The following is a 21,729-nucleotide window of genomic DNA, read 5'->3' as shown; positions in this document are numbered from 1 at the left end:
CTGTCAAATATGACTTATGCAAGTTAGATATCTACACCATATTCTGCTCCCTGATGAATGCTCAGATGGGCTGAAATTCTTATGCTAGGTCTAACCTCTCAATCTCTAGAATAGCAGGTAAGCTAGAGAGAAAAGACGTTCTGCCTATGGGAGAGGAAGCAGGGAGTGGACAAACTCGAGCTCAAGGCTGAGTTCTCAACTCTTTCCGCCTATGCCTCCTCAGATGCTTCAAAAGCCATGGCCGACAGTCCCCATCTCACTGGATACCATACCAGTCTGTGGGCAGGTTTAAGATTTTTCCAATTTAAACAAAAAACATCCAGAGACCAGCACCTGGCAAAGACTGAGAAAGGAAAAACAAAACAAAAAACCAAAAATAGGTCAATTTAGTTTGTAGAAAAATATAAAATACTATAATACAATGCAGCTAAATTTCACATTCTAGTCATGATAGTCACAGCCTTGAATGTCAAGTCTTTTAGGAGATAGATTGTGCAGTCCTTAAAAATGATTCCAAATAAAATATACAATATAAGTTTTACATATTTTTTTCTCTTTCTTTTAAAGAAGTAAACATTTCTACAACAAAAATACAATGAATACTATCCAGAGTTCCTTTATTTTTAGAAAGAATATACATGGAAAAATTTTTTCTTCAGCTAAAATAAAGCTTTTTAATTTGTCTTTTTGTATTTCTAGGACTAAGTTGGTTCACAATTCAAGGAAATCTCAAGTGAGAAACATGGGACAAGTAATAAAGTAGATATAATAAATATGGGAGTTGGTTCCTTAGTAGTACAGTTTTAAGAAAACAATTACTTCTATAATGAGAGTAATATTTGTAGAATGTATAAAGAAATGGTCCCCTAGTGGCAATAGGCAAAATAGATTTCACCGAATCTCAAACAACAAGGATTTTCTGAAACAGAGCAGAGTCCCCCCAAAAAAGGGGGCTTTCTTCTCAGAAAGTAATGTTTTCTACAGTTTTCCACAAAATTAGAATACAATTTTGGTACTGTTTCACGTACTTGGATGAATTAAATTACAACTGAAGAATTAATCCAAATAGAGAAGAACACATAAATATTTGCTGCATTTGAACTAGTAAAGACCAAATTTAAATCAGCTATTGAACTCCTTCAGGTAATATAACCAAAATATAATTAGATATAGTGACCAAATCCAACATCTTTCTTCTAATACCTAGGACGACCATACAATTTATCTTTCAAACTAGGAAATTACTCTGGGACAATCTGTAAAACCCAGGACATATGGTCACTTTATCTAAAAAGAAAGTTACCTGTCACAAAAACCAAACAGAGAACAAGAAAAACAATCCCTAAAGCCATCAGGGCTCCAAATCATAATAAATTCAATGAGGCACGCGGGCTAAACAAAGGGTAGAAGACAGTGGCCTTAAAAGTGACCTAACAACAATATTTTAGCTTTGGAGTCATTTAAAAACCACACACTCAAAGGACAATCTGAACAGGCCCAGCCTAGCACTGTCAACAGTAGGCCTGCCAAGTATTGCTCATATTCTAATCCAATGAAAAATATTCACTTTACCAGTATTTTAAGGGATACAGAACACACAGACACCTGTGGAAACTTACATGAGTAGGTGGCGTGGTCATGAAAGCAGACAAGCTTTGAAGGGCTGGGGCCCACGCTCTGTCCCTCCTAACTGCAGGATTTCAGGCAAATAATCTCTACGAGCCTCAACTGTCTCATTTGTAAAATGAAACCACCACCTAAATCCTAACGATTTAAGAAGGAATAAGTAACATACAGAAAGCACGTAATATTGCCCAGGGCAACAGGCAGGTGCTCAAGAAATGTCCCTTCACCTTCTACAACTCATCTAGACTGGGAGTGATGACATCGGCTCCTTTCAAACTCAACTGTCTATATGCCAGGGATATTAGGATCCTCATTACAGATAAAACAATGCATTAAACATGCAGTTCTCTCACAAATATTTTAGAGAGGCTCCCAACGACCTCATCAACTATTAGCTCCTATTTATATCACTTCATTCAAATACAAAAAAATAAATTTATATAAAATTCTACTTACAGACTTTTCACAGATGTTTTCACTTCTGTCATCTTGATTCAAGGTCCAGTAAAGCAAATTCCACTAGTGGAATAGATTAATAATGACTGGTACAGAGGACATACGTACTCCTACATGACCTTCCTCAACCCTCCCTTACTTCAAAATTGTAGAGCATGGATACGGCAGTGGTTTATTAGTGACACTTCAAAGCAAAACATGTTCCTAACAACTAATATGAATTCCAGCCAATTTTAAATTATAAGTGGAGCTGAAGACAACACTACACGTAATTGTATGATGTAACAGTCCCTAAAACATTTAAGGAGTTTACCTTTATATCTGACAAAACAATTCTATTATATCTACAACCTCGGCTATTCAAAAACCTAAGAAATGTATGAAACTAATTGAACTCAAATGACATTCAAACTGTACTCTGAGGATTTCTAGTCCCTTTGTACCACTGGCGGTGGGGGGAGGGACTTAAGCCCCCTCCAGCAACCCTCCGCCAAACAAAACAGCTCTTTTAGCAACCTCACATATTGTGGGAGGGAGGGTTAGGAGGGATGGATTCCCCTGTAAATAAACCACTTCTTCAAACAAAACCTTATTCACCTAGAAAAGTTCATAAACCACCAGATTTATCATTTCATGCACATATACACATCCCCCAAGATATACTCATTTTTAAGTTGCTTCTATCAATATAGAAGTTTGGCTCACGATGTTTTTTCTTTAAAAAAAAGAAAAAAAGTCATCTCATAATGAAGACCTTTCTGGTATGGGGCCAACTTTGAAACTACCACTGGTTTCAACTTTTACGTGGATGACACTAAATCATGTATATGGAGCAAACTCCAATAATCTATTATTGTTAGAGAAATGAAAATATGACATGACAGTGCAGCAGTGCCTATGATACCATATCATGTAAGCCCAATGACTAAACTTTTGTGTTAACTTTTTTTTTTCATAATTTTATTTATTTATTTTTCCCCCAAAGCCCCAGTAGATAGTTGTATGTCATAGTTGCACATCCTTCTAGTTGCTGTATGTGGGACACGGCCTCAGCATGGCCAGAGAAGCGGTGCGTCAGTGCGCGCCCGGGATCCGAACCTGGGCCGCCAGCAGCGGAGTGTGCGCACTTAACCGCTAAGCCACGGGGCCGGCCCTGTGTTAACTCTTAATGGGAAGAATTCAAGAGACTCAGCACTACTCACTTGCAAAAAACTGGTTATCAAAGATAAGTGAGTTATAAATAATGGAGAGAAAAAATTAAAACCTGACACTTACTGACCTAAGTCCTAACACCTTGTGCCTAGAGTGTTGGGCGCATTACTTTAATCCTCATAACAATCGTGAGTAAGAGCAATTATTATAATCATTTTACACATGAGAAAACTGAGACCAAGGAGGTAGTATAACCTGCCCCAGGAAGCAGTTATTTGTGTTTACGTCAGGATTTGCACTCGCATCTGTCTATCTAAATAGCTTCTGCCCTTAATCACTAGGCAATACCACCTTCAATGAAAAGGACATTTCTTTATTGATAGAAACATGAATAATATTAACTAGTAAGAGATCATTCAACATCATGTTTAAAAATCTCCGCTTGCAGAGAAAATACTTGAGATGTATATACAACAAATGTTAACAAAAGAATACAAACAGCACATAAGATAAAATTCAACGGAAGCATTTATGTATGATCATACGCGAATGGATATATGTATGGAGAAAATGAAGAGATTCAAAACAGAAAGAAGTCCCAGGCACAGGCTTCTTAGGTAAGTGTAAACACAAAGAGCAGAAAAAACTTGACAAGTGTCAGCTACAAGACCAGGGCTCACCCAGGTTCTCAGCATCCAAGTCCAACGCTTTTGCCTTCATTCCCTTTCTCAGTGTTAACTAGCCCTTCCACCAGAGAATAAAAAACTAAGTCTCCAAGTCTCTTCTACACCTGACTTTGTTACCATGGGCTATATGAATCTATCCAAGCCAATCTTCCTTCTCCTGCTAACTTGCACATCTTTAAGACATTAGGGTAAAAGAACTGGCTATATATGATCTATAGATCTAAGAGTTCCCATAGTAAAATCTATGGATGACTGTTCTTATTGAATGAAGTGTTTGTGACCACCTATCCCTTTGTCTGGGAGTACGAATCATTTGGCTCATACCCTTAAACCTGTACTACTCTCAGTCTTCCTCATCTCAGAGAATGGCAACTCCATGCTCACTATTGCTCAAGCCTCAAAATATCAGTCATCCTTGACTGCTTGCTCACTTTCTCTCTCAACCCACACAAAATCAATCCATTAGCCTGTTGGCTCTACGTTGAAAATATATCCAGAATCAGACCACTTATCATCTCAACTGCTAGCACCTTGGTCCAAATCACCATCCCATCTCATCCAGTTAATTTAACTGCCCTAAGCATCTTAACCTGTCTCCAAGCTTTGGCCCTTGGCCCACTAAAGGGTATTAATAAACGCAGCAGTCATCCCTTTACTCACAATGTACCAAACACACCTCTGGGCCTTGACCTGGCTGTTCCCTGTGCAGGGTACACTCTGCACTTTCACATTTTCACAAGACTTGCTCTCCTCTCATTTACATCTTTGCTCAAAAGTAATTTCCCTAACAATCTCAGTCCCTCCTTATTCCTGCTTTATTCTTTTTCCATAGCACTCAACACCTTCTAATATTCCGTAACACTCACTTATGTTTGTCTCCTCACCACCAGAATGTCAACTCCACGAGGGCAGAGATTTTTGTCTGTGTTGTCACTGATGTGGTCTGTGTCTAGAACAGACTTGCACACTGCAGGTGCTCAAATGTTTGTTAAATAAATGAATCAAATATTAATGACTAAGTACCTGAACAACAGTGTTAAATTTCCAATATCCCACACAATCATCAATAGTGGTTTTAAGCAATAAGAGATGGCAGATTATGGGCCAGCCTGGTGGCGTAGAGGTTAAGTTCGCACACTCCGCTTCAGCAGCCCAGGGTTTGCGGGTTCGGATCCTGGGTGCAGACCTACACACTGCTCACCAAGCCATGCTGTGGTGGTGACCCACATACAAAATAGAGGAAGATGGGCACAGAAGTTAGCTCAGCAACAATCTTCCTCAAGCAAAAAGAAGAGGATTGGCAACAGACGTTAGCTCAGGGCCAATTTGCCTCAAAAAAAACAAAAAAGAGCGAGATGGCAGATTAAAAGGCCAAGGAAGAGAGCATTTCCTCCCCACCAAACTGATCAGCAATCTCAAACAGCTCTGAGGGTGTATGGAATGACAACAAGGCAAATCAAACTAGGCAAGAATGCCCTTTGTTCAGATAAAAATCTCAATGGGCTATGACGTAGTAAAAATCTGTATCTGGAGTTACCATCTCATCCTACCTACTCACTGCACAGGGGCCCACTTCCCTTCATTGTACTAACCCCATTTCAGAATGGGCTCCAGCTTTTACTCCTGCAACTGTCAACATCCACTTCACAGTGTGCAGTGGTATGTGCAGACCTCCCTTATGCAAGTGCTTCTTGTATGACAGCCTTTTCCACATCAAAAAGACAGGTCGGTGTAGTCAAACAGCACTTCCCTTCAGCTCACCAAGTCCAGGCTCCTGCTGATGTCAACTTAGGAAGAACCTCTCCCTTCTCCACCTCTCCATTACAGTTGAAGAGTTAAATGTTCCCACAAAACCCAAAAAGTTACGTTAATAACTACCATTTACCAACACTAGTTAGTGCTAGGCACCATTTTTACACTACATGTAGCAGCTCATCTAGTCCTCACAAAAGCCCCAAGAGGTAAGCATGATAATTATCCCCAGTTTACAGATGAGAAAACTGAGGACCTATCAGAGGATCACTAAGACAGTCCAGAAACATCCGCTGTGAAGTAAAGATGAAGAATGTATCCTTTCACAACACTCCCCAGGAAGATACACATAAAAAAGTAGAAATAAACATAAGTCAGAAAAAATCTAGCTAATTCTTACAGAAGGAATGATGCAATTAGAAAATCACCCTTCACAATCTCTAATGAAATGATGGACCTAGGCAATGATTACAAGGGATGCTAGAACCCTGACATGAATGGCTGATGGGGGACTTCAGAACGGGTGGATGAAGCTGACAATATCTGCACCCACAGGGGCTGGCCCGGTGGCACATAACGGTTAAGCGCAAACGGTTACGCGCGCACGCTCCACTGCGGAGGCCCGGGGTTCGCCGGTTCAGATCCCAGGCGCGCACCGATGCACCGCTTGTCAAGCCATGCTGTGGCGGCGTCCCATATAAAGTGGAGGAAGATGGGCATGGATGTTAGCCCAGGGCCAGTCTTCCTCAGCAAAAAGGAGGAAGATTGGCAGATGTTAGCTCAGGGCCGATCTTCCTCACGCACACACACACACAAAAAAAATATATATATATATCTGCACCCACAGAATTAATCTTATCAATAATGGCAGACATATGTGCTTCCTGATGTGATGCTACACCCAGTACCACTTATGTACTCTTGCAAAACCAAACAACCTGAACCTAATCAAATTTCTCACTACAAGTTTACAGAAAATACTCGGAATAGAAGAACACAAAAAACACCAGGAAATGATCAACCTAACTCAGAAAGGGAGGAAGGGTGGGGAAGCTATTACAGAATAAAAAACTTAAAGAGGCCATCAAGCAACTGTAACCTGTGGACTTTGTTTAGATTCAACCAACCAACTGCAGAGAAACATTTGAGACAATTCAGGAAATGTGACCATGGATATCAGACGTTAAGGAACTGTAGTTCAGTGTCATCAAGGCACTGTGGTTTTTTTTTTTTTTTTAAAAGCCCTTATCTTTTACATACATACTAAATATTTACAGGTGAAATTTTTTTTTTTTTTTTTGTGAGGAGATCAGCCCTGTGCTAACATCCGCCAATCCTCCTCTTTTTTTGCCGAGGAAGACGGCCCTGGGCTAACATCCGTGCCCATCCTCCTCCACTTTATATGGGACGCCGCCACAGCATGGCTTGCCAAGGCAGTGCGTCGGTGCGCGCCCGGGATCCGAACCAGCGAACCCCGGGCCGCCGCAGCAGAGCGCGTGCACCCAACCGCTTGCACCACCGGGCCAGCCCCATTACAGGTGAAATTTTATATCTGCATTTGCTTTAAAGTACTCCAGCAATAAGTGATTCAGAATCCTCAAGAGATGCTAAGACCAGTGGAAGACTTGGAGAAAAGACTATTCAGTCTCAAGTTTGTCACTCCATAAATCACTAATTACAAAAGGAAAAAATGTACATTTACCATGGAACAATCTTGCGGATATCATCTAAACCCAATGACTGCTTAACAACAGTGGGACAAAGTGACACGCCTCCTGATATGATACACTGACATCCCTACGTAACATTCCTGCCAGCAATGTGTAACCTATCTCTAATCATGAGAAAGTAACTAGACAAATCCAAACCGAGGGATTCTGCAGACCAGCAGGCCCAGACTCTGTTCAAAGTACCATTATCATTCATGACAAAGGCTTGAGAACTCTTCTAGATCAAGGAATCTAAGCAACAACTAAATGCATGATCCTTGACTGAATACTAGATTAAAAAACTAAAGGATATTACTGGAATAACAGGGTAAATTTGAACGTTTTTTAATAGTACTGTATCAATGTCAAATTTGAGTGTTATGGTTATGTCATGGTTAGGACAAAGGCTCTTATTCCTAAAAAAGGCATGTCAAGATGCCTGCAACTCTTAAATGGTGCAAATAGAAAAAGAGTAAATGTGGTCAATTCTAACAATTGGTGATCTAGGCAAGAAGCATATACGTGTTAATTGAACTGTTCTTATAACTCTTTTAAAGGCTTGCAATTTTAAAATAAAACTAAGAAAATATAAAATACTCCAGTAAAAGAAAAGGAGGTGGGGGTTGGGAATGGAGATGAAGCAAGATTGGTAAATGCTGACTAACTGTTGAAACTGCATGAGGGGTACAATATGGAATTTCATTAAACTATTTAACTTTTATGTATGCCTGAGTCTGTCTTAATTCTCACTTCCATAAAATGAGAAAAACGTGATTCAAGGCAACATCACCAAGATAGATTACTAGATTAAAAAGTCCTATGGAAAAAAATTGAGGATTAAACAACTCATATGCCCTGTCAATTCTTCCAGTAGAGGCTTGAACATGACCTAAAACAAAAGCCTGCTGAGGTGAATGGAAGGGAAGATAACTACTCCAAGCCCTCTGCACGTGTTCCTGCTCTTCTGCCCCAAGTTAATGGCCATGGCTCGCTCCCTCACTTCACGTAAGGCTCTGCCTTGCCTGAGCAAGCTAACAAAAATGGAATTTGCGTACTTTGTCCCCCTATCCTGCTTCGTTTTTCCTCATAGCATTTGCTAGTTTGTCTCCCTTCCTAGAATATAAGCTCCATGAAGGCTGAGACTTGTCTTAGTTTACCACTATATTCCCCAAACACATGGTGGCGCTGGCACCCAGCAGGCACTCAAGATAGAAGTGAGATATTCCCTTCATTCTTGAACAGTACTACCACTATGACGCACACTCTTTTATACAGATTCGGCACTCACAAGTATAACTCCTAGTTTGAGACTGCCTTCAGAATCCTGGCTCTGCCACTTCCTGAGCTCTGCGAGCCTGGGCACCTTTCTGCTTCAGCTTTTACATTTGTGAATGGAGATCACACTATCTAACCCTTAAGATGGCTGGGGGGAAAAATTTATATATATATAAAAAACCACACACACACACACACACCTGCTTAACCAGCCACTACAGATTACGTATTTAAACCATAAGGTTTACAGAGGGAGAACATCCAAACAGGTCAACTCGGTGGTTCCCTTTCATGCTTTCTGTTATCCTACTTGGTTCCAATTTCACGTTCCTAGAAAAACCATTCCTAGAACAGATGCCAAAAAGTTTCTCATTTTTCCATGTGAATGAGGCCAGAAAATGTGAACACAAGTCTTCCTGGTAGACCAGATCCTAATTCTCCCAGGAGGCCAAGTCACAAATAGAAGATCCTGAAATTGGGATGATTCCTCAGGCAGATACTTTTGTTTGGAAAACTTACAAACTTTCTAATTTTTCCCAAGGTTTGGAGAATACTGTAAGATTTTCAACAAGCAAAAAAACAAGACCACAAACAGGCTAACTCTAACTGGAAAGTTATTGGAAGTATTTGGAAAAGACTGGTCGAAATTGTGGCCTGAATGGAAGCTAAGTGAACGTGAAACTGAGGCAGGGTGCTGTAGACAGGAATGCAGCTCGCTGCTTCTCTTGTATTTCCAAGACAGGACACGCAGACTGGTATAAAAATCCAGAGAAATCAGATCAGAGGTGCTTTCCTTGGACGCCAGAAGGTAGGAGATCTTGAAATTAGAGATTCCAATTATTTCATCCTAATCAGATAAAATATTAATAAAGAAAATGATATTCAGAAGAATTTCTTTTCTTCACTTTAATATGCTTATCCTGAATTTGCAAAAACCCCTGGCCCTCAATCCACACGTGAGAATTGCATTCCTGAGGCCAGCAGTGCCACTAGAGTCTGCTGGACTTAAGATCATCCCTGATGGAAACTTGGTGTCAAAGGTTTTCAAGACAGTATACGTCACACAATGGCTTTCTCATATAGCTGCTAACAAAACAGAAGTAGTATACCAACAAGAGAATGGCAATCAAAACAACCTACTATTGGGTCACATAATTACTTAACAGGTTTGAGTAATTTTTAACAGGACACTTAAGTACAACTTTCCTGAAACATACGCCTGGCAAAGATCCTACCCCAAATTTAGCTTTTCATTCAGCAACAGAAACTCATCTGAAATCTGAATCAAAACCAGTATTGAACAATGTTTTATATTCATAATTTGCACATAGGACATATGAACACAAACTGAAAACTGGGCAGATATCTGGGATTTTAGCTGGTTCTCCACCCTCCTAAAACAAGCAAAGACTGCACAAGGGTTCCCACACAAGGATCTTACAGCACCTGAAATTCAAGCGCAGCTAAGCTCTGATCACCACAGTGAGTATTTTCTCATTCTGGACTACAACTACAACAATCTGGCTGTTAGAGCTGCACTTGGGTTTCTTCACGTGACAAAATTAAAGCATTTTAACAGCCAGGGTAGGTGTCAAAGAGAATGTTAGTCTAAACAAAGAGTAACCAGGAATTCTTGATTCTGGGGCAGAAGCAGGCCAATGCCAGTTTATTAGCATTGAGGGCTCCAGGCTGATGTTAAGTCCATGCTTTCACCTGCAATTCCATTTTTAAGCTGTTATCCACACCAACCTCTACTGAAGTATTCCCAAAGTGGGTAGGGATTCCCTTAACTAGGGCACTGTAATCATAGCAAAAATGATAGGGGGGCCAATGGACACAACAAATCAATTGTATCCTGGACTTGAAAGGTAGGGAGGAACAAACTGGATGTGAGTTTTTTCAGTTGCAATTTGCTGTTATGTATCTGGAGCGAGAGGCAGGGAGTGAAAAACACAAAGTCAGTCAAGGTAATAACTTGGCTTCCATTCTGTGGAAACATGAAGCCTGATAAAAAATAAAAATATTACATCATCCCCTTGTTCTATACTCTGACTAGAAGAGCACCTAAATTTTTTTCATGTTAATGCTACATTCCAAGGGTCATATAAGCTAATGTGAATTTCCTAGATACACCCTGAGCAAAAAATGTCATTTTCTAGACAAAGCAGTCTTTGCCCAGAAGCAGTATTTCAAACCCCTAAGAGGTTAGTACAACGCACGTAAACCAAATTGTCTTCATGCACGTTTAAAATAAGCAATCACCCATACATCCAAAGAAAAAGTGGACTGAGTACCAACTTCTGACAGTTTACTTTAAGTCATACTTCAGTCCTGGTGCAACTCTGTGAAGTCTGTATGTATACTTTAGCCTAAACAGGCATATATAATCCATAGTCCAGAACCAGAAACTGACACTACTTTTAAGAACTAACACGTTTGCCATTTACTGCATAACTATTAGTCCTATTGTACACCAATGACCAATAAACAAAGTGAGTTTTGTCAATGTGTGAGCAGCAATTCTGAAACCTAATACTGAAAGAGGTCTAAAGGCAATTAAGGATGTCTTTAAAGAACACCTAAAGCCAATTATCTAAATTAGAAATTACAAGATGGTAGCTGTACTTGACCAACAGACACATTTCACTTGGTCCACGGTGCTTAAATATTTTTGAGTCAGTTGCCAACATCTTTAAAAAAATCAGATTTCCTGTAAAATCTGGATTTCCGGCTAGGAATAGGATGGAAAAGGGCAAGCTGGCCAAACCAGGCCCACACTGCCCATGGCCATAACAGACTGGAGCGTACGCACCAGCACCACCAGCCCACACTCCCCTCCTCCAGCAGCTCTGCCATTCTGCCACAGGCCCACCCAACTCCTTTCAGTCTTGAATGAAAACACTCCAAATTATGACACAGTAATCTAAGGCTGAGGATAACCATTCATACTTACCAAGTTTTAAAACACAACAGTTAAAAAAGAATTCAACAGACAACCTGTCTATTCCTTAAGCAACTTTGTTAAACAGCTTTTATTAACTCATGAATACATTTACACTTCACATCGCCATCTCCCAAAAAAAATGAAAATGATTGAAAAGTTACCAGCATTACTATTCTTCTTGGTCACATTCTTGTTTCTTCAACTGTTATACACTAACACACACATTTCTCAAGTCTGCTTCATACACTGCCCAATACCCTATACCATCCAATATCCCAATATGCAGCTTCAGACTAAAATAAAATAATCAGGTACAGAAAAAAGTCACAAATTAAGTCTGAAATAAAGTTGGATTTAAAAAACTTGACAGTTAATTACACATCAAAAAAATGTATATTCTCTTGTAAAAGGTCTTACTTAGGACTTGGTGGATTGCAGGTACTCCTGGCTTACAAGACAATTATTAAAAAATCAATTAAGGGCCGGCCCCGTGGCTTAGCGATTTAAGTGCGTGCGCTCCGATGCAGGCGGCCCAGGTTCGGATCCCAGGCGCACACAGACGCACTGCTTCTCCGGCCATGCTGAGGCCGCGTCCCACATACAGCAACTAGAAGAATGTGCAACTATGACATACAACTATCTACTGGGGCTTTGGGGGAAAAATAAATAAATAAATAAAATTAAAAAAAATCAATTAAGTGTGTTAATTCAACATATACATTCCAGCAACATATGCTATAATGTAAAATAACACTTTTATTTTAATTCCTTTATAAAAATAAAATCGGTACCAATAGGAATGGAACAAATTAATTAAAATCATCAATTAAAAGGAAAAATGAGGAGCACCTTTCTATTTACTAGACGGGATGCTGCCTGATTCATGAATCTTTCAATAAAGCCCACTAGATCTTTAAATTTACTTGGTTGAATTTCTGTGCTCATTAACAGTAGTAAATTTATATATAATGAAATGGACCATATATTTTATACCATTATACAATAAAAATATATATAAAACCAATCCCCCCCCCAAAAAAAAAGGAAAAATGTAATTTTATAATACATTGCTGCATCAAAAAGGAAAAGCAAAATACTAGCTGAAAATACCATATAGTACAAGAAATCGACTGGGCTATCATCTGCTCCATTTATTGACTCTACTGAAAAGGGGGTCATCTTTATAGCTTCAGCACTTCAGCAATCAAATATTTACTAAATAAATTAAAATACTGTTTTCCCCCACACCTGCCTCAAATCACCGTAACACTTAACAGTCTATCTAAAGTTATTCTTTAGATTTTCCCTATTCACTTTTCCCAACCTTCTCACCTAAAAAACACGTTAAGTCTTACTAAGTACTAGTTATATAAGGTCTGATGGGAGAGATGCACACAAAGCCCAGATGCATATATTTTAGATCTTGATGAGAAGTCCCAGTGCACAAAGTGCCTGGCAAGGGCCAGTAGCTGTTGAATAAATGATATACATCTATCTGACAAAGAGGTTGTTCAGAGCTGGTAGAGTTCACAGGATCCCTCAAACACACACTCTACATCTCACAGCTGCAAAAGCTTGCCCCTGCTTAGTTAGCCTGCAAGCTATTATATAGCATGGTTCATGTTCACTAATTCAAATATTTATCGAACATGTACTATATTCCAGGTCTGATTCAGATTCTGATAAAATAACTTACATATAAGAAATTTATCTTTTGGAGTCTCTTCATCAATAAAGTGGGAATAATGGAAAACTAGGCAATGAAGTTCGATAACTCGCCTGAGATCACAAAGCTATTTTAATGACATACTCAACAGCTACCAACTCCAAAGTTATGTTACCACTTTATCTTCAAAGACTCTCCAACTTAGGGATCACTCCCACGTTACAGATGAGGATCCAAAAAGGTTAAGATCCCTAGGAGGTAGGTACTAGGAACCAAAACCAGGTCACTCCATCTCTAAAGCTCTTTCTAGCAGTGCCAGTTCTTCGTTTATTCCGAGGTAACACAACTAGTGTCTTCATTTGGGATCTTACGTCGTTCTATTCATTTAGAAAACAAAAATCAGAGCACTTACTGAAGCAGAAGCCTTCATATCCAAAACAATCATACCCAAAGGTAATAGGTAAAAAAGGGGATTAAGGCTAAAGTAGGAAATCAAAAAATCAGACATACGTACCTTAAACATTTTATTTAACACATAAATGTAAATTCATTTGCCAATCTTAATATGGGGTCAAAGCACTTGGAGAATGAGATCGATGATGAGGAGTTCCTTGCTGACTGAAGTTCCTTCTGCTTGATCTAAACCACATCTATAAATGCATCATCTACAATTTCCATTTTCCGTTTCATTAAAGTGGAAAGCTTTAAGAAATCCTTGTAAAGCGGTCTACATGCAGAATCCTCCTGGACTGTTGTCACTTTTCCTCTCAAACTTTGTTACTACAGCCATATCTAATTCTACAGCCATTATTTTAGTGACTCACCTTTATTAAGTCTTTCCAGAGAATCCAACTTGGTTTTCAGGGGAAAAAAAAAAAGTTTGCACTCATTTCATCAGTTTACACAATATTTAAATTATTATTATGAAAACAAGATTACCTGCCATGAAATAGTCTTGGAAACCAACACAACTTCTGGTGAGCATACAACTCGCCGAGTACAAGCGAAGGGCACTGACTTGAAAGTAACTTACTAGCACAAGAGGTCAGCATGCTATCTCATATTCAAGAACTGTTTTAGAGAGATGAGTAGTAATCCCCGGAAAGCAGCTAAGTGAGCATCAACCTCATGTGCAAAGCAGAGCAGAGGACAGAAATTAAACAGACTTGACCCTCAAGAATCTGTAATCTAGCAAAGGCAATAAGAAACATTCACCAATTAACTATAATACAAAGTAGAAAGTGATCCATGTGGTAAAGACACAGAAAAACACCATGCAAGTCCAAAGGAAAGATTATACTAGTCTGTACCTCATAAGAGTGCAGGTCCTCAGTATTTAATGTAGTGAATGAGTTAAAATGAACTTGAGGCAGGTTTTCATGGAGATGATGGGGTAACGTGGAAAGAGAGGGCATTCCAAGAAAAGCAGTGTGACACAGGCACCAAAGAAAATGGAATAGTATTTATGGGGATCTGCAGCAGCCCTGTTTACTTGGTATACAGAATGAAGAATGAAACAGAGAGATGAAGTTAAAAAAAAAGGTTGGAGAACTATCAGAGGCAGCCTTGGATGCCAGACTTCATTCTGAATGTCTTGAGAGAGAGAGGTGTGCTGTACTTTGGCAAAGCTGACACAATCAACTAATATGGGAAAGCAATGAAGTAATCAGAAAGCATCACTATACAATGCTTTGTATTATTTCCTTGTTAAAAATACATCTCAATTTAATTCTTTTCGAGTATCTCAAGAACATATATTTTTGCACTCCAAGAAGCATATTTACAGGCATTAACTATCCTCCCCTCAGAAGTATGTTAGAGAGATCAGCTAAGAAACTGCAAGAATCAAGCAAGAAATATAAGTGGTTCAACCAGGGCAGAGAAGAGAAGAGACCACATGTGATTGAGATTGCAGGGATACAAAGAGCTGAATTTGTTCAGCTCCAGGTGACAGAAGACAGAGAAGCCAAAAACAGAAATACGTTAGACAAGTTTTAGGGTAGGCAACTCAAGTTTGAACCACACTGAGTTTGCAGGGCCAAGGGGGCATCCAGGAGGCTACAACCAGCAGAGAGGAGAGTACGAAATGCCAGAGTTCTTAGCTTGTCACCAGAAAAAGAAAAATCACCTATAAAAGGTCAAAGGTGTAGTATATAAAGAGGGAAAGGAAGGAATCAAAGCAGAAATGTCAGAAAACACCATAAGCAGCTGAGAGAAATGTTGAACCTAGGAAATTATGAGTCTGTATACTCTAAGTCAGGGTCAGCAAATTTCTTCTGTAAAGGAGCAGAGTGCAAACATAAACAAATCAACAGGTTATGTTCCAATACATCGTTTTCATGAACTCTGAGATTTGAATTTCATATAATTTTCACATCATAGAATATTATTCTTCTTTTGATTTGTTTCCCAACTATTTAAACATGTAAAATCCTTCCTTAGCTCACAGGCCATACAATTACACAGGCAGGCTGGATTTGGTCTGTGAGCCAGAGTCTGCCAACTCCTGCTCTAAGTTAGAGCAACAGGATAAGAGACATGGATTAACCGCCCCTCTCCTAACTTCTGAGGGTAATTTTTCCTTCAGATAAATTGATAACTTACCAGATATTCACTAAATTTGAATGATTTCCTTAAATTTGACTAATTCCTTAAATTTGATTCCCCTAAGAGATACCTACACATGTTGATAATAATCCCTGCTGGGTAAGAATACTGCCTTCCACTAAAGAGGTACTCCTTATCTTGAACAGAAAAAGTGTACCTGTACTCCAAATACAGCAAGGGCCCAAGATGGGATGTATTACTTTAGAACTTGTCTCTCATTATTTTCAAACTCTTAGTTTTCTTTCAAGTGATTTTATAATCTAAAGGTGAGAAAATTCAATAGCAGTCTGTATATAAATACCCAGATTTTAAAAACCTATTAAACATTAGTATTGAATGTGTGAGTCATGAATAACAATTAAGAAAAAAATTCAGAATGTCGACTTCTGACAGTCTTCGTAAATACAAACCATGAGGTCTGGTGAGGAAGGACTCCTGACCCCCAAGAGACTCCTTGCACCTTAGCTGTAGCTCAGGGGCAGGAACAGGACTCCTTCTTCAATCACTTGCTGCGGCAATAAGCTGTAACCCAAGAAAACTTGAACACCAAATAAAGTATAACATTGCCCACAAGGCTCAAGTCTTTTATTACTGGATAAGTATTTTAAGTTGTCTGGTTTCAAGCAGACAAAACACAAAGGCTAATTATTAAAAAGATACAAGCTAAGCTGTTCAGGAAGGGCCCATGAGAAGAAAAAAAGACTAACTTAGCCATTTGACAGCTAGAACAAAGACGCTCCCATTTGAACTTTTGTCTGCCACCACCTGAGAGCAGAAGTATCACTACTTCCTTGTTATCAACTGTTGCCAAGCAAGCCAAGCTACAATGAGCTAGGGTTGGCCAGTCCCAAACTTGAGTTCACTAGCACCCTATGCCTCCACAAGGTATCTGAAATGCAAACATTTTGTAGGTATTACTTTCAGAAGATCCTAACTTGGATACAACTCTAGAACAAACACAAAACTTTTGCCAGGTTTTCCAATCAAAAAGGCTTGAGAAGATACTCTTCCCTGCACAAGCAGAAAACCTACCACTGTCTACATTTCAGGAAGTGGAATATCACTACACTTCTATTTCAAAACTTATAAAACTCAGGTCGTAAATTAAACTCAGATTACATCATAAAACTCTTTACCTACAAAGAACTATTCCAATGAGTTATCTTAAAATTTAAAATATAATCTGCTTTTTGATAAAATTAAGAATAAATGAGGAGTATTAAACACAAAATAACTTGTGAAATCTGTTTTAATGAAAAAGAACTTAAGATTTCCAAAGTAGCTATCCACTCTTTTATTCCCATCAGAAAATATATATACAAGAGGATATATAAATGCTATTTTATTGTACACATATGCATTCAGTTAGGAATTAAGCTACTTATTATTTAAACGATTAACCTTTAATTCCTCATGTAAAAATTGCACAGTAGCAGTAAGAAGACTTCAGGAAAAAATATCTTCCCAGGGCTTTCACAACTCCAAATATGCCAACTCTGGGCAAATGTAGTAAGATATGATTATTAAAGTGTTCCTAAACTAAGTAATCAAAAAATATAAATGTTCTGCCTGGATCTTTTTTTCACCTCAAAATTCCTCTTCCTGAACCCATCCCAAAATTTTCCACAGTCTACTGTTCTTCCTAGGCTTCTCAACACAGTACATGGCTTTACCATTCATGTATTGGCAATTCCGTCTATCTTTTACCTAACTGAAATTAAATACCAATCTTTAAAACCTAATTTCAAAGTGAAATCAAAGGTCCTCAGCCATTTGCTCAGACTCTCAAGAGAAGGGACCTCAGAAATCAGTGCCAGACCTCACCACCAAATGCACGATCCCTCCTCTATCTACCTGCACGCTCCCACTGCAAGAGGACAGGGTGGGGTGGGGAGAGAACTCACCATCCCACAGGCAATTCGTGTCTTTTCCAGTTGTCAGAAAAGGTCACATGCTGAATTGAGAGTGCCTGGAAACCTGCAGCCTGTGGTCTTTCCTCTGTAGCTATGTCCTTCCCCACAACTGCCTTGAATACTGTGTCTTCCAGAAGTGAATAAAACTTTCTGATGCTGTTATAGGTATAACAAGACTTTCAAATCTTTTTATTCTGGAGACTCTTTTATAAATATGGTCTAACACTGGTCTAAGCAACTATCTTTCCAAACAGCTTTAGCCACCACCTTTAAATGCCTGGTTTCACAACATCCATTACTTTACTGTGTCCAATTTCAGAATTTCACCACACTTTTACCTACTTTTCATGCTAAATTAAAAGTTGGGGGAAAAAAGAAATCAGACTTTTTATGTACACACATTAAAATAAAATTCAAGCTTAACTGCACCTGCAAATAAATTTCTTCTTGGGAGGACTGCTATCTACACTCATGAATACACAAACTTGGAAGTGCAACAAAAGCAGAGACTCACTATAATTAACTCCCAAGTGCAAAGTGAGAAAAAGATAGCACTGGAACTTCTAAGTAACTGAATAACACAACTGCATAGTTCAATAAAGACTCATTCTATATACTACACCCTGAAATCTTTCAATGGGGACTTCCACAGGTGACTTTGCTTCAATGAATGGATCTCCAATTCAAGAGATGCTGTGAGATCCTCAACACAGTACCTGCATTTTAAATTTAAAAACTCATGGGGCAGGCCTGGTGGTGTAGTGGTTAAGTTCACGCATTCTGCTTCGGTGGCCTGGGGTTCACAGGTTCGAATCCCAGGCACAGACCGACACACAACTCATCAAGATATGCTGTGGCAGCATCCCACAAACAAAATAGAGGAAGATGGGCACAGATATTAGCTCAGAGCCACTCTTCCTCAGCAAAAAGAGGAGGACTGACAACAGATGCTGTCTCAAGGCCAATGTGCCTCACCAAAGGGAAAAAAAAAACCTCTTGTATGCTCAATTTTAAGGAGTCCAGCTAGAAGTCAAAGGAAATAAAACAAGGGGGGGAGGAGAGAATAATATACTCCAAAGAGATATGAATGCTCTTCAGACTTACAGAGTACCACAGAAATGAAACAGATAAGAAAACACCTCTGAGAATCCAAACAAAGGCTGGAGAAACTAGTCTCTCGATTTCCATGTCTGCTGTAAGACCTGTTTAACATAGCATATTTCCTCAATTCCAAGACACACAAATGATGGTAGGGGATAGACCATCACGTTAAAGGGGTACACTGTAAGAGGTAGACATTTCAGAATCAAAAAACATGCAACTTAGAATTGAGGAGTTCCAAAAGGTTTCCTGCAGCAGAACCACCAACTGATTAGAGCTGAGGTTTTCCAGGCCTGCCAAAGGTGTGCAAACTCACAGCAGCATTTTGCTTTAAATAAACCTAGTGTTAACTTTTTTATTCATTTTCTCCCAAGTACTGATCCTATCTTAGAATCCAATTTTCCTAAATTGAAAGCAAGCAAAATTGTTCAAAACCAGAAAGTCCCTGTGTTTGCTACACATTTGCGACCTACTCAAAAGTAAGTTTTATGAACAAAAAAAAAAGAAGTTTCTTGTTGTTTAATCTTATTTTATCTAGGTCAAGGAACTCTTCAACACATCTTCACCATTGTTACAATGTCCTATCTGTAGCCACGGGGCCTCCTCCTCCAGGGAGGAGTTCACCTTGATTATGTCAGGGTTTTTTTTTCCCACCCTGCTCTCCTGTGAGGATTTCAAGGAAGGTATTGACTTATTATTTTAACCAAGCTGCACTATGTGGCTTTTCTGAGCTAGAGTAAAAAACGTAGGCTCCACATACAGGAGCATACAAAAAAAAAAAAAAAAAAGGGAGCAAAAAAATACAAGTAACATGGTAAAAGAAATATATTTAACTAATACACTTGCAGCCATGTTAACCAACGTACTTGGTAGCTACGCTAAAGACAAAGAAGAGTTCACAGTTTTTATTTCAAAGGTTTATGGAATAAACAAATATTATGCCTATACCCTGACTCTTCAGTGATCACCTGTTTTCTTTCTAAAACAACGTAAGACAAAAGAAATTTCAATAAACGCATTTAGGTTCTCTGGTATCTCCTAAAAAGCATGGATTAAAGAGAGGGCTTAAACAATTTCCACGTAATTAAAAATGTTTCCTTTTTAATAAATGCTTTTTGTTTTTCATTGTTCCTATTTTCTTTAAGCAGTATACCTTAGCATGGCGGGAGAAGGGAAGGAAAGGGGGCATACTCCAGAAGCTAACAATACAATCTTATCTTCTCCCCAATTCTGGAAGCCCAAGCTTGGGGACACAATGGCATGCCTCACCAGCCTCTCCAGACCTGATCCAGAGGCACTGGTGTCCTTTCCCACTGTAGAGCGTGCAAAGAACATAACATTCTCCTAACGCTCCCTGATAGTCAGTTTTCCTACGGAGCCTCGACTATGAGCCCAAGCTCCAACTCAACCAAACTTCCTAACAGCTACTCCTCAAAATTGACCCAAAGCATGATTCAAACATAAAACGTGCCCAAGCCTCCAACGCTGTAACAAGCTACGCTTCCAAAGTTCAGACACAGTACCGTTTTTATTTTTTTTATTATACCTGGAAAGAAAGGGGAGGAAAAAAAAAAAAAAAAAAAAAGCATCCACCAGACTCTACGTTACCGACTTCATGGAAGAATGGGGATTTCGGCGCCGGCTGGAAGAGTACCTGACCCAGAACAGAGAACGAAGAGCTGCCTCCGGGCCGCGGGCCCCCGTCCTCGGCCACACCATCACCTGGAGGGAAGGGGCTGCAGGGTTGCTCATCATCCCTCTGAAGCTGAAATCCACCCTCCCCCCGCGAGATCGATCAAAAGCAGGGGGAGAAAAGTTTCTTCCGGGAGGCGCAAAAAAGGCCACAACTTGGATGAATGAAACTGGGTTAAGGGCACCCGGAGCAGGATTTTCGCTGAAGTCGGAAAGAAAGAAGTCATCTACGTTTGCAGGTGCGAGCGGTTAGGAGCGGCCGTGGTCCAGAAAACTGCACGAACACGCTTTGGAGAACGTTTTATTGAGCGCGGACGGTTCCGGGGCGGCCGGCGAGGCGGAGCGGGGCCGGGGTGGGCGGCGGCGGGGCCGGCGACGAGGCAGCTTCGCGACGGCGGGGCCGGGGCCCGCCGGGGATTCGCGTGGTCGTCCCGCGGGCGGACGCTCCCTGGACTCCCAAAGGCCGCCCCGCTCCCCCCCCACCGGCCCGGCCGGCCGCGTGCGGAGCACACCCTCCCGCCGCCGCGCTCCCGCGCCGGCACACCCCCGCCTCCCGCGCGCACGCGGCCTCACCGAGCCGGCCGGCCCACGCGCGCCCCCTCAGCGCGGACGCCCGCCCGCGGGCCCTGGCCTCCTCCCGGCCGCGCGCGGAAGACGGAGGGCGAGGGGCGGCGGCCTAGCGGCTGCAGGGGCGCCCGCGCGGGAAGGCGGGCTCTGAGGGGAAGGTCACTTACCCGCTGCATGGCTTTCAGGATCAAAGCCAGCTCGTAGCGGGGCATGCCCGAACGCTCCGCACGCGGCTCTGGACCGAGCCGGCTCTTGGGACACCGGAGGGGCGGGGACCGCAGGGACCTCACGAACTGCTGGGCCAGAAGGCTCCCTGGCGGCGAAAGCACGCTCCGGCCGCGCGAGCCCGGGCTTAAAGGCTCTGGCAGCTGCGCAGACGGCCCGCCACGCCCCCTCGGCGCGCCACGCCCCCCGCGCGCCAGGCCACGCCCCCTCGACAGCCCGGTTCCCTGCGGCGCTCCGCCCCCACCGGGACCCCCTGCCCGGCCGCCGCTGCGTGCGGGTGGTGCTGCGGGCTCGGCCGGGAGCAGCCAGTGGGGGCTGCGCGCCCCTTCCGACCCTGCCGCCGCCGCCGCCTCCGCGT

The 21,729-nt window shown here is 41.0% G+C and overlaps 1 protein-coding gene across 2 annotated transcripts in view; it reads right to left on the bottom strand.

Moving 5' to 3' along the window:
• Positions 1–21,379, bottom strand: part of SLC5A3 (solute carrier family 5 member 3) — a 31,701-nt gene extending 10,322 nt beyond the window's left edge. The window contains exon 1 of one of the 2 annotated variants that reach the window (XM_058523050.1): positions 21,314–21,379. The gene's annotated coding sequence lies outside the window, so the exon portion shown is untranslated. Of the gene's footprint in view, positions 1–95; positions 6,462–21,313 lie in introns of those variants that run through there. The other variant, XM_058523051.1, reaches the window with a different exon arrangement.
• Positions 21,380–21,729: the final 350 nt, after the last annotated feature.

The sequence above is a fragment of the Diceros bicornis genome, chromosome 27 (genome assembly GCF_020826845.1).
Source record: "Diceros bicornis minor isolate mBicDic1 chromosome 27, mDicBic1.mat.cur, whole genome shotgun sequence".
Classification (NCBI taxonomy): Eukaryota; Metazoa; Chordata; class Mammalia; order Perissodactyla; family Rhinocerotidae; genus Diceros; species Diceros bicornis.
The sequence above is the reverse complement of the archived record's forward strand: the minus strand, read 5'-3'. Positions and strand labels throughout refer to the sequence as shown.